Raw genomic sequence first — 8,690 nt, 5'->3', positions numbered from 1 at the left:
TTCACATTAAGTAGATGATTCTGTATCAACAAAATACAAAACTTGTGTAATAAAAACTTCAGTCATTTTTTTTATTTGTTCATAACCTCTATGTGAACAATTCATTCACAATTTAATTTGTAATTTTCTGATTTCTTATGATTAAAGTATTCATTAGAGAACCATTGTGTGCCAGTTTAGTACAATTTACACAAATATAAACTTTAAAGCTTACAAATTAATCAAAATATTAAACCCCGCCTTAAACTGAATTCCTTTACCTGGCTTAAACAGTTAAAAATTACTTTTGCCTAACTGATTTTAGTGATCATCAAATGTTTACACTAATTATTAACCTGTGTGTTCTGTTTGTTTAACACCAAGTATTAACCTATTTGTTCTGTTCCTAAAATGTTATTGGTTTACACTAAGCATTTACCTATGTGTTCTGTTCCTAAAACGATATGTGTTTAAACTAAGTATTTACCTAAGTGTTCTGCTCCTTAAACAGTATTTGTTTACACTAGAAGAATTTAACTATGTGTTCTGTTCCTAAAATGGTATTTGTTTACTCTAAAGTATAAGCCTAAGTGTTCTGTTCCTAAAATGGTATTTGTTTACTCTAAAGTATAAGCCTATGTGTTCTGTTCCTAAAATGGTATTTGTTTGAGATTTACCACGATTCTAATACAGGATGATCAGGATCACAACAATATACATAATAAGAGGTCACAAACTTGGTGGATTGGAAATCACAGTGACATGTTTTGGGTGAACAAATAACATTGGAATAAGAGACTTACTAATACCAGGATGTAAAACATTTATATGTGGCTTACTATTTTATACATGGTGTAAACATGCTTTTAAATAAGGTCAGGAACACAAATGCATCTTTAGACTCTAGTTAATATTTAACTGAGAAAGCACTTTTTACATTTTTGAGTGACATGAATATTAACCTACAAACATAATGGGTCAACAGACACTAAAACTTGTGGAACTGAAATTGTGCACAGTAACATTAGCCTAAGATGTAAAGGAATTCTGTAAATAAACCCCAATTTCTAGAAGGGGGTTTTGTAAGTGTACACCCATTTATAAGTATGTAGAAGACTTGAATTTGTACATCGACCTGTGCTGTGTGAAATTTAGAAGGGCAACTCTTATGTTTGGAGACACTAACATACATAGTGGGAATGTTAGTGTACACCAAGTTATATTGTCTGATTTGAAGTGTACACCAAATTACATAAGTATAGCCAGATTTGAAGTGTAGACCAATTTATATTGTGCAAATTTGGAGAGTGTACACCAATCAATTCAAATTGGATTAGTATGTACACACCAACTTATACAGCGGAAATTTGGAGAGGGTACACCAATCAATATGTGGAATTACCAACTTATATAGTGGTAATTTGGAGAGGGTTCACCAATCAATATAAGTGGAATTACCAACTTATATAATGGAAATTTGGAAAGTGTACACCAATCAATATAAGTGGGATTACAAACTTATATAATGGAAATTTGGAGAGAGTACACCAATCAATATAAGTGGGATTACAAACTTATATAATGGAAATTTGGAGAGTGTACACCAATCAATATAAGTGGGATTACAAACTTATATAATGGAAATTTGGAGAGTGTACACCAATCAATATAAGTGGGATTACAAACTTATATAATGGAAATTTGGAGAGTGTACACCAATCAATATAAGTGGGATTACAAACTTATATAATGAAAATTGGAGAGAGTACACCAATCAATATAAGTGGGATTACAAACTTATATAATGGAAATTTGGAAAGTGTACACCAATCAATATAAGTGGGATTACCAACTTATATAATGGAAATCTGGAAAGTGTACATCAATCAATATAAGTGGGATTACTAACTTATATAGTGGAAATTTGGAAAGTGTACATCAATCAATATAAGTGGGATTACCAACTTATATAGGGGAAATCTGGAAAGTGTACACCAATTTATATAAGTGGGATTAGTATATATACACTAACTTAAAAAGTGGAAATTTTGAAAGTGTACAATCAATATAGTTGGATAGGGAAGTGTATAACAACCTGACCATTAAAATTTGGAGAGTACAAATGAAACCAATTCTAGTTTTTTAAAGTTCAATTGATATTTAAATCAAACTTTTAAACTATGTTTGAAAAACATAAGATAAAGATAACCAGTAATGTTCCAGGTAGTAAAATGTAATAATGATAGGATTAAAATAGTATTTAAGCACTTTAGTAAAAGGGGAACTGAAGAATTTTTTTTAATTCCACTGTGACAAACACTTCATAAGTACAGGATTTACATGCGCAGCACATATAACACACAACAACTTTATAAGTGAATACATGAGCCAGTATTTGACAGATAAGGTCTTACAACATTTACATGGAAATTTACTATTGATAGTATAAAATTATATACTTTAATGAAATGATGTATCAATCAAGTCCCATTTGACCCTTATTTCTAATTCATAACTTTTTTTTTATTTTTAGAAGATTTTTATACCCTGTGATCTCCCTTTATATATATATTAAACTCTAAAAACAAATATTTTAGTACTCTATTTTCAGTTTTGAAAAAAAAAAATATAAATAAAAATCACTAAACCAAGCATCTAGGCTAACTCTAAACCAAACTAAAACTAGGAGTAAAATATTGCAATCCTTGATAGAAACCTCAAACTATATCAAGGTGCACTTTTGTCTAATGTTGATGTCTATATTTAGTGGTTTCTAAACACAGCTCACCAATTTAATAAGTTCACCTACACATAGATAAAATTACACACATCTTTCCATTAATATGAACTTTAATTCCACCCTCCATTATGCTTAACTTGTCTAGCTTTTATTAATATCAAACTTTTTTTTCTTATTTGAATTTAGGTATTCATAAAATAAAAATGTTTTAGCACTTTTACAGTTTGGCACATCTTTGTTTTACTGGGCTTTATCATTTTTTAAAAATATTTTTTGTGTGCATTGTAAAACCCCTTCTTTCAATTTTGTTTGCAAAAGTCACGGAAATGAAAAATCTGGAATGTAAATATTATATGCTGAAGGCAGTTCTAAGAAGAAAAAAAATCCCTATCCTTTTTCATTGAAGCCTATCCGCTTCCAAGAAGACAGTCCTGCGCCCAGTAAACAAAAATCTAGCCAATCTATATATGATTAGTTTCTCCCACTGAACAAAAGGGAAGGACGTTGAAATGTAATGAAAAGAAACATTATAACTCTACAGCTATGAATATCAGCACATATACCCTGAATACACATATATTCTATACATTTAAATATTTGAACTCATTACTATGCACACTTTGAAACCACTAGTTTGCATTGCCTCTATCAAAAGACAAAATTGCATCATATAGAATCAGAACTTAACTAATCCACGTCCTCAGTAGTATATTTATTCAGTTTTTTGCATCAACCATGCCAGTAATTGCCTTTTAAGTTATGATTTATTAAGTCCTATTTGTGGTCAATACACTGAATAAATTAAAGCAGCCTTATATATTTATATCTAGTCAATAATCGCTTAAAATTCTATAGTTTTTTTTTCCGTATACTTTTTATCTTATGATGTTTTTTGTCTAGAGATGGTCTAATAATTATCTTCTCTGTATCAGTGAAATATTTTTATGATGAATGCTAGCTTATATATGACCTGTAGTGGGCTGATGACCAGTGCAGATCATGATCAGCTGATATGTTTATGCTATATGATCATGACCTACACTATTCAGTTAGCAAATATTTTAGAAAATTTCCCTAAAATGATCAATGGTTTTTGTCCAGATTGAAAGATGGACTAGTCTATTTTAGACATTTAGCATGGGAATGGATAAATATATATATATATGTGGGTAAATATGTTTATAAAAATTGCACGTGATATTTTTCATATGAGCTGCAGAACAGTAAATCTGTCATAATGATATGATATGGGAAGAAAAAAAAACAACATGAGCATATTACAACAAGAGGAGAGTATATGTAGCGAGGGAAATTTTTTCTCGAGGAATTGCTTATTGCTTTAACTCTCCCAACTACAACATTGTACACACTGAAAGCATTATGCATAACACAGTTTCTGAAAATTGTACGGGAAAGAGGAGTATGCCTTTTATCTTGCATTGTTCAGTAATACAGCACTTTTTGAATAATTTTTGGATTTAAGTAATATGGTAGAGGATATTTTTCTCTAGTTTGCACTTTTGATTGACGTAACTATCTAAATAGACTTGATGCTTCATCTCTCACATTGATAGATGATACACAGTTTCTTGCGAGCGGAAAATATCAACATATCCAGGAAAAAGCTAATGAGCTTCTTGACTTACACTATAAGGCTCAATAGCTTGATAATTTTCCACAAATGTACAGTATCATCAATGCATAAAACCCTTTTAAAATGTATGTTAAAAAATAGTTAAATTTGTTTTTTATACACAGCTATATAGCAGTCAATGGTTTGTAAATGTCTACACATCGCCTTACGGAATCCATGAATGAAATGTGATTAAGTAAAATAACACATGCAGCGCGTTCACAGATTAGTAGTGGTTTCGGAGTTAAGAGCAATATCTGGTGATGCAAGTGGACTTGTAGGCTGGCCGCTGTGCTGCTTCTGAAACTTGGAACCTTGGAAAGAGTGAATGCTTCGCACAGAGGTAAGACTATGGCTGTCATACCTTGTGTCAAGCCCCATGCGGAAAGCGTTAACAACCCGGATCTGAAATGCACAAAATCGGGTAAAAACACAAAACACGTTCTAAAAATACAACAAAACACAAATTTGCAAGCATGGTGAATGGATAACGACTCTCTGCTAATGGATATATGCAAAACTGTAGAAATCATACAAAATATATATATATATATGTTAAAAATAAAAAAAGATCTACAACATAAGGTTAAAATTTTATGTTGACACAAAATGGATGAGTGGATAACGATGACTGTGGGTAAATATCAAACCAGTTCTCTAAATGCTATTAGGATGTAAAAACTACTACATAAAATAATTACAATAGCTAAAAAACACAAAAAAAATATGGGCTAAAAATTCAAATTGACTTTGCAAAAAAGAAGAAGAAAAGAAGTAAATATTAAAGAGTGATAGAATAAGCGATAAATGGGTAAAAATAGGTTGTAAGCAAATTATCACATATAGAAATGTGTTAGTAGCATAAAATCAACACTGTGAGAAAAATAAAAAATGAGGAATCCTTATATAAAAACACCAATAAGCCCACGAAAAATGACAAAAAGCGAAGATTTTTTTACTGACAAAGTTATATAACTATGAAGCAGCATTGTGCATGTTTATTCCTTGAAACAAAACATTTTTTTTTACTTTAAATCTTACAAGAAAATAAAACATGAAAGGCTGCCCAGTTAATAAAGCAAACAGAAAGCATTAATTATTAACTACAATGTACACAATACTAAAACCATATGAAAGAATGAACATGGGCCCAATCTGTAACACAAATCAAGTTAATTTGATCTGAAAACTACATATGTAACTGGTTAACTACAGTAAAACCCCTACAGAGCTGCCCTCTGTAGAGAAATCACCTTTTTAAACCAACCGTATCAATTTTTCCCCAAAATAAAACTTCACAATAAATTAAAACTCTTTAGAGCGAAAACCTCCCAGCATCAACACAAATCTATGTCTCCATAGAGGAACATTGCTCTACATAAACTGTAATGGATTGCCTATGATATGTAAATTTGTATGAAAATTTTGCAATCTCTAAAAATTGGACTGAAGGGAGAAGCCAACACATTTACTGGTAACTACCTAAACAATAAACACAGTACTGACATCAAACCAAATAACAGATACTGAACACAATAGTTGCCGCTGAACACAAATGTTGCCATTTATTGAAATGTAGTAGAATTCCATTAAAACAGAACCGTCAAAATCAGGACAATATTTTTCTGTAAGAAATCGGTATCAGAAATCGGTATCAGAAATTGCTTAAAAAATGACAAAAGATGTAAAGAGTCCTGAAAGCCTCTGAATCAAATTGACAAACAAGAAGATCAAAGATTCTATAGCCTCTACATCAAAGTGATGATAAAATATATCCCATATCAATATCAACAGTGATAATTTCCATTGAAACGAAGTACAACAAAAAGGAATAAATACACAATAGGAGAGTGAGGCAGATCAATAGAAATTTTTGTTTACTCTCTACAGAACACTTATGCTATAACTGGAAACTGTGTAGAAACTACTTAGGTTGTTAAAATGTGTGTTCCAATCCCTGTATTCTTTCCTGTGATATAACATAGCCACTTATTTAAACATTTGAAAGAGCGTTTTCAAGAAATGTACAAACCAATATACATGGCATCAGATCACTTAATCAAATTTCATTCAATGCCACTATACATACAAACATATATTGTATATAACCTCTTTTAGTATAAACATAGATAAAGAATTCTGAAAATCAGCAATGGTATCATCTACAGATTCTACAAAATACCTGTCAGAACACTCTATCTTAACAACTAATATCAATAACCAGTTATAAACAATGGTAACAGACCACTAAATTTCTTTTCATATTGAGTATATCACTTTTGGGAAGGCAGTGAAAAGAATTCAATAATATCTTAATGACAGCTAAGATAATGTCTTTCTCTGGCCAATAAGGAAAGAAACCCACATATTTAGACTTTTTCGGAGGTAAATTAGAAATTTCAACTTTTAAAGAAGGACTCACAGTCCACTTAGTTTCTTTAACAAGCAAGTAGCTTTGATTTTGTCTCGTCTTAAAGTTATTTATCTTTATGCAAATTGATGCAATTCACTCACTATTTAAGCATACAAACATACAAAGTATAATCTTCAAAACAATGTATTATCATTTACATGGTTATATCTTTATAAATTAAATCAATTTTATATCAAATTTTAATTTGTTAGTCATGTAGATTCCTTACAATCTAGAATCAATTAAATTATTAAAAACTAATATTGGCACCTTATTCTATAGTCCTTAATTCACTGTTAAATAATCAATTCTATATTACTGAAAAATGAAATTTTGGTCAACATATCCCGTCTTGGAACAGAGGATTTTACACGATAATTGACATCTATGATTATGGATGACAACAATAAATACATCATCTAACTGAAGCCACAATACTGATTACAGGGACAGACTATAGGTGGATAACTCACCTGACAAAAACCTTTGAAATAAATACCCCACCCATTAACTTCCAATATCTCAAGTAATATTTATGATAACCTATCAATGAATTGATAAGAAAAGCTGTACACAAATTATAAACCTCTAGAACTTATGTTTTATATTTTCATTTTCTTTCTCAACTCTCTTATACTGTATAACGGATACCCCTGTCACTTGCTTAAACAGTGATACTTGTACCCCACCCACTTGTGTAAAACAGTGATATGTATACCAAAGGCCTCTGAAAAACTCCTCTTTTTTTATACAATAAATATATATAATCTGAACTACTTTCCCGTTTATACCAGTAATAACCAAAGAGAATTTTGACAAATGACATTGCAGACAATTTGTTTATATGGAGGGCTAACCCAACTTTAGCTGTATCATTTTGGTAACATTTTCATTTCTATTGAATTCAAGAATCATAAATAAAGTAAAAGTAAACACAACTTGAAATTCAAAACCTTACTTTGAGAACAAACGGCTGAACAAAGTTCATGTCTTGATAAAAAAGTTCAACCGTGATATCATATATACAATTACTACCATGTGAACTGACTGGCATCCTCTAAACAGATTTATGAAAATTTAATTTTCCTTTTCCAAATAAAAAATGGAAATACATATAAATATCTTTGAAAACCATATTTATCCTAAGAGACATACTCAATCAGATATTCACATTACCATATTTATTCTAAAATTTGCAATATCACAATTTCCAGCAATAAATCTTTACTATTATATACATGTAACTCATTCTTTCATTATTTCACACACCATCGTGAAATATCAAAGTTGTGGCGGAAATTTCCCTGGTTTCTAATCTCAAGGATTGTGTCATAAACGTGATACAATAACTAAATATGTGAACAAATTTCTCTCTAAACATGTGTCAGGTGAGCTAAACTAAAACCAAAAGTGGTATTTTCTGGAAACATATATTTGAGTATATGTGTTGCACAATATAATCATGCCTATCTGTGGTAAAATCAATACAAATACCTTTTTTTATTGTATTTTATCCTTCATTTTCTGCTTTCCGCCTCCATTTTACATGCATCACAGTTAAATTTCCATCAAGATTTTTGTTCATAATGAATTATTGCCATGTTTTCAGTGAGTGATCATGTGGAATGTTCATGATATGATTTGTTCAGAGTATGATTGTAACTTGAAATTTATTTCCTATTTCATGTGGCTTTAAAATCAACCATTTTAAAAACCATACAATGAGACCTATAGATATCAATATATCGGCACCCTAAATTCTTGCATAAAACAATTTGATCACAATGCCATACAAGAAGACAATAAAACTTTTAATGTGGACAATCTAAAATTACAACATGAAGTCTGAATTTGACAAGAAAACTTACGGAACAGATTTTGAGATAACATTTAAACAAATGTTACGAATGAAATAACGTATCAAC

At 30.4% G+C, this 8,690-nt stretch overlaps 1 long non-coding RNA gene across 1 annotated transcript; it reads left to right on the top strand.

Annotated features, from left to right (window-relative positions):
* The first annotated feature begins 294 nt into the window (after positions 1-294).
* Positions 295-755, top strand: LOC132732867 (uncharacterized). The gene is made up of 2 exons (XR_009626101.1): positions 295-557; positions 608-755. It is a non-coding gene; the product is annotated as an uncharacterized LOC132732867 (long non-coding RNA).
* The last annotated feature ends 7,935 nt before the right edge of the window (positions 756-8,690 follow it).

This window comes from Ruditapes philippinarum, unplaced genomic scaffold, assembly GCF_026571515.1.
Source record: "Ruditapes philippinarum isolate M1 unplaced genomic scaffold, ASM2657151v2 ctg164_1_1_1_1, whole genome shotgun sequence".
NCBI lineage: Eukaryota > Metazoa > Mollusca > Bivalvia > Venerida > Veneridae > Ruditapes > Ruditapes philippinarum.
This window is presented reverse-complemented; position numbering and strand designations above follow the sequence as displayed.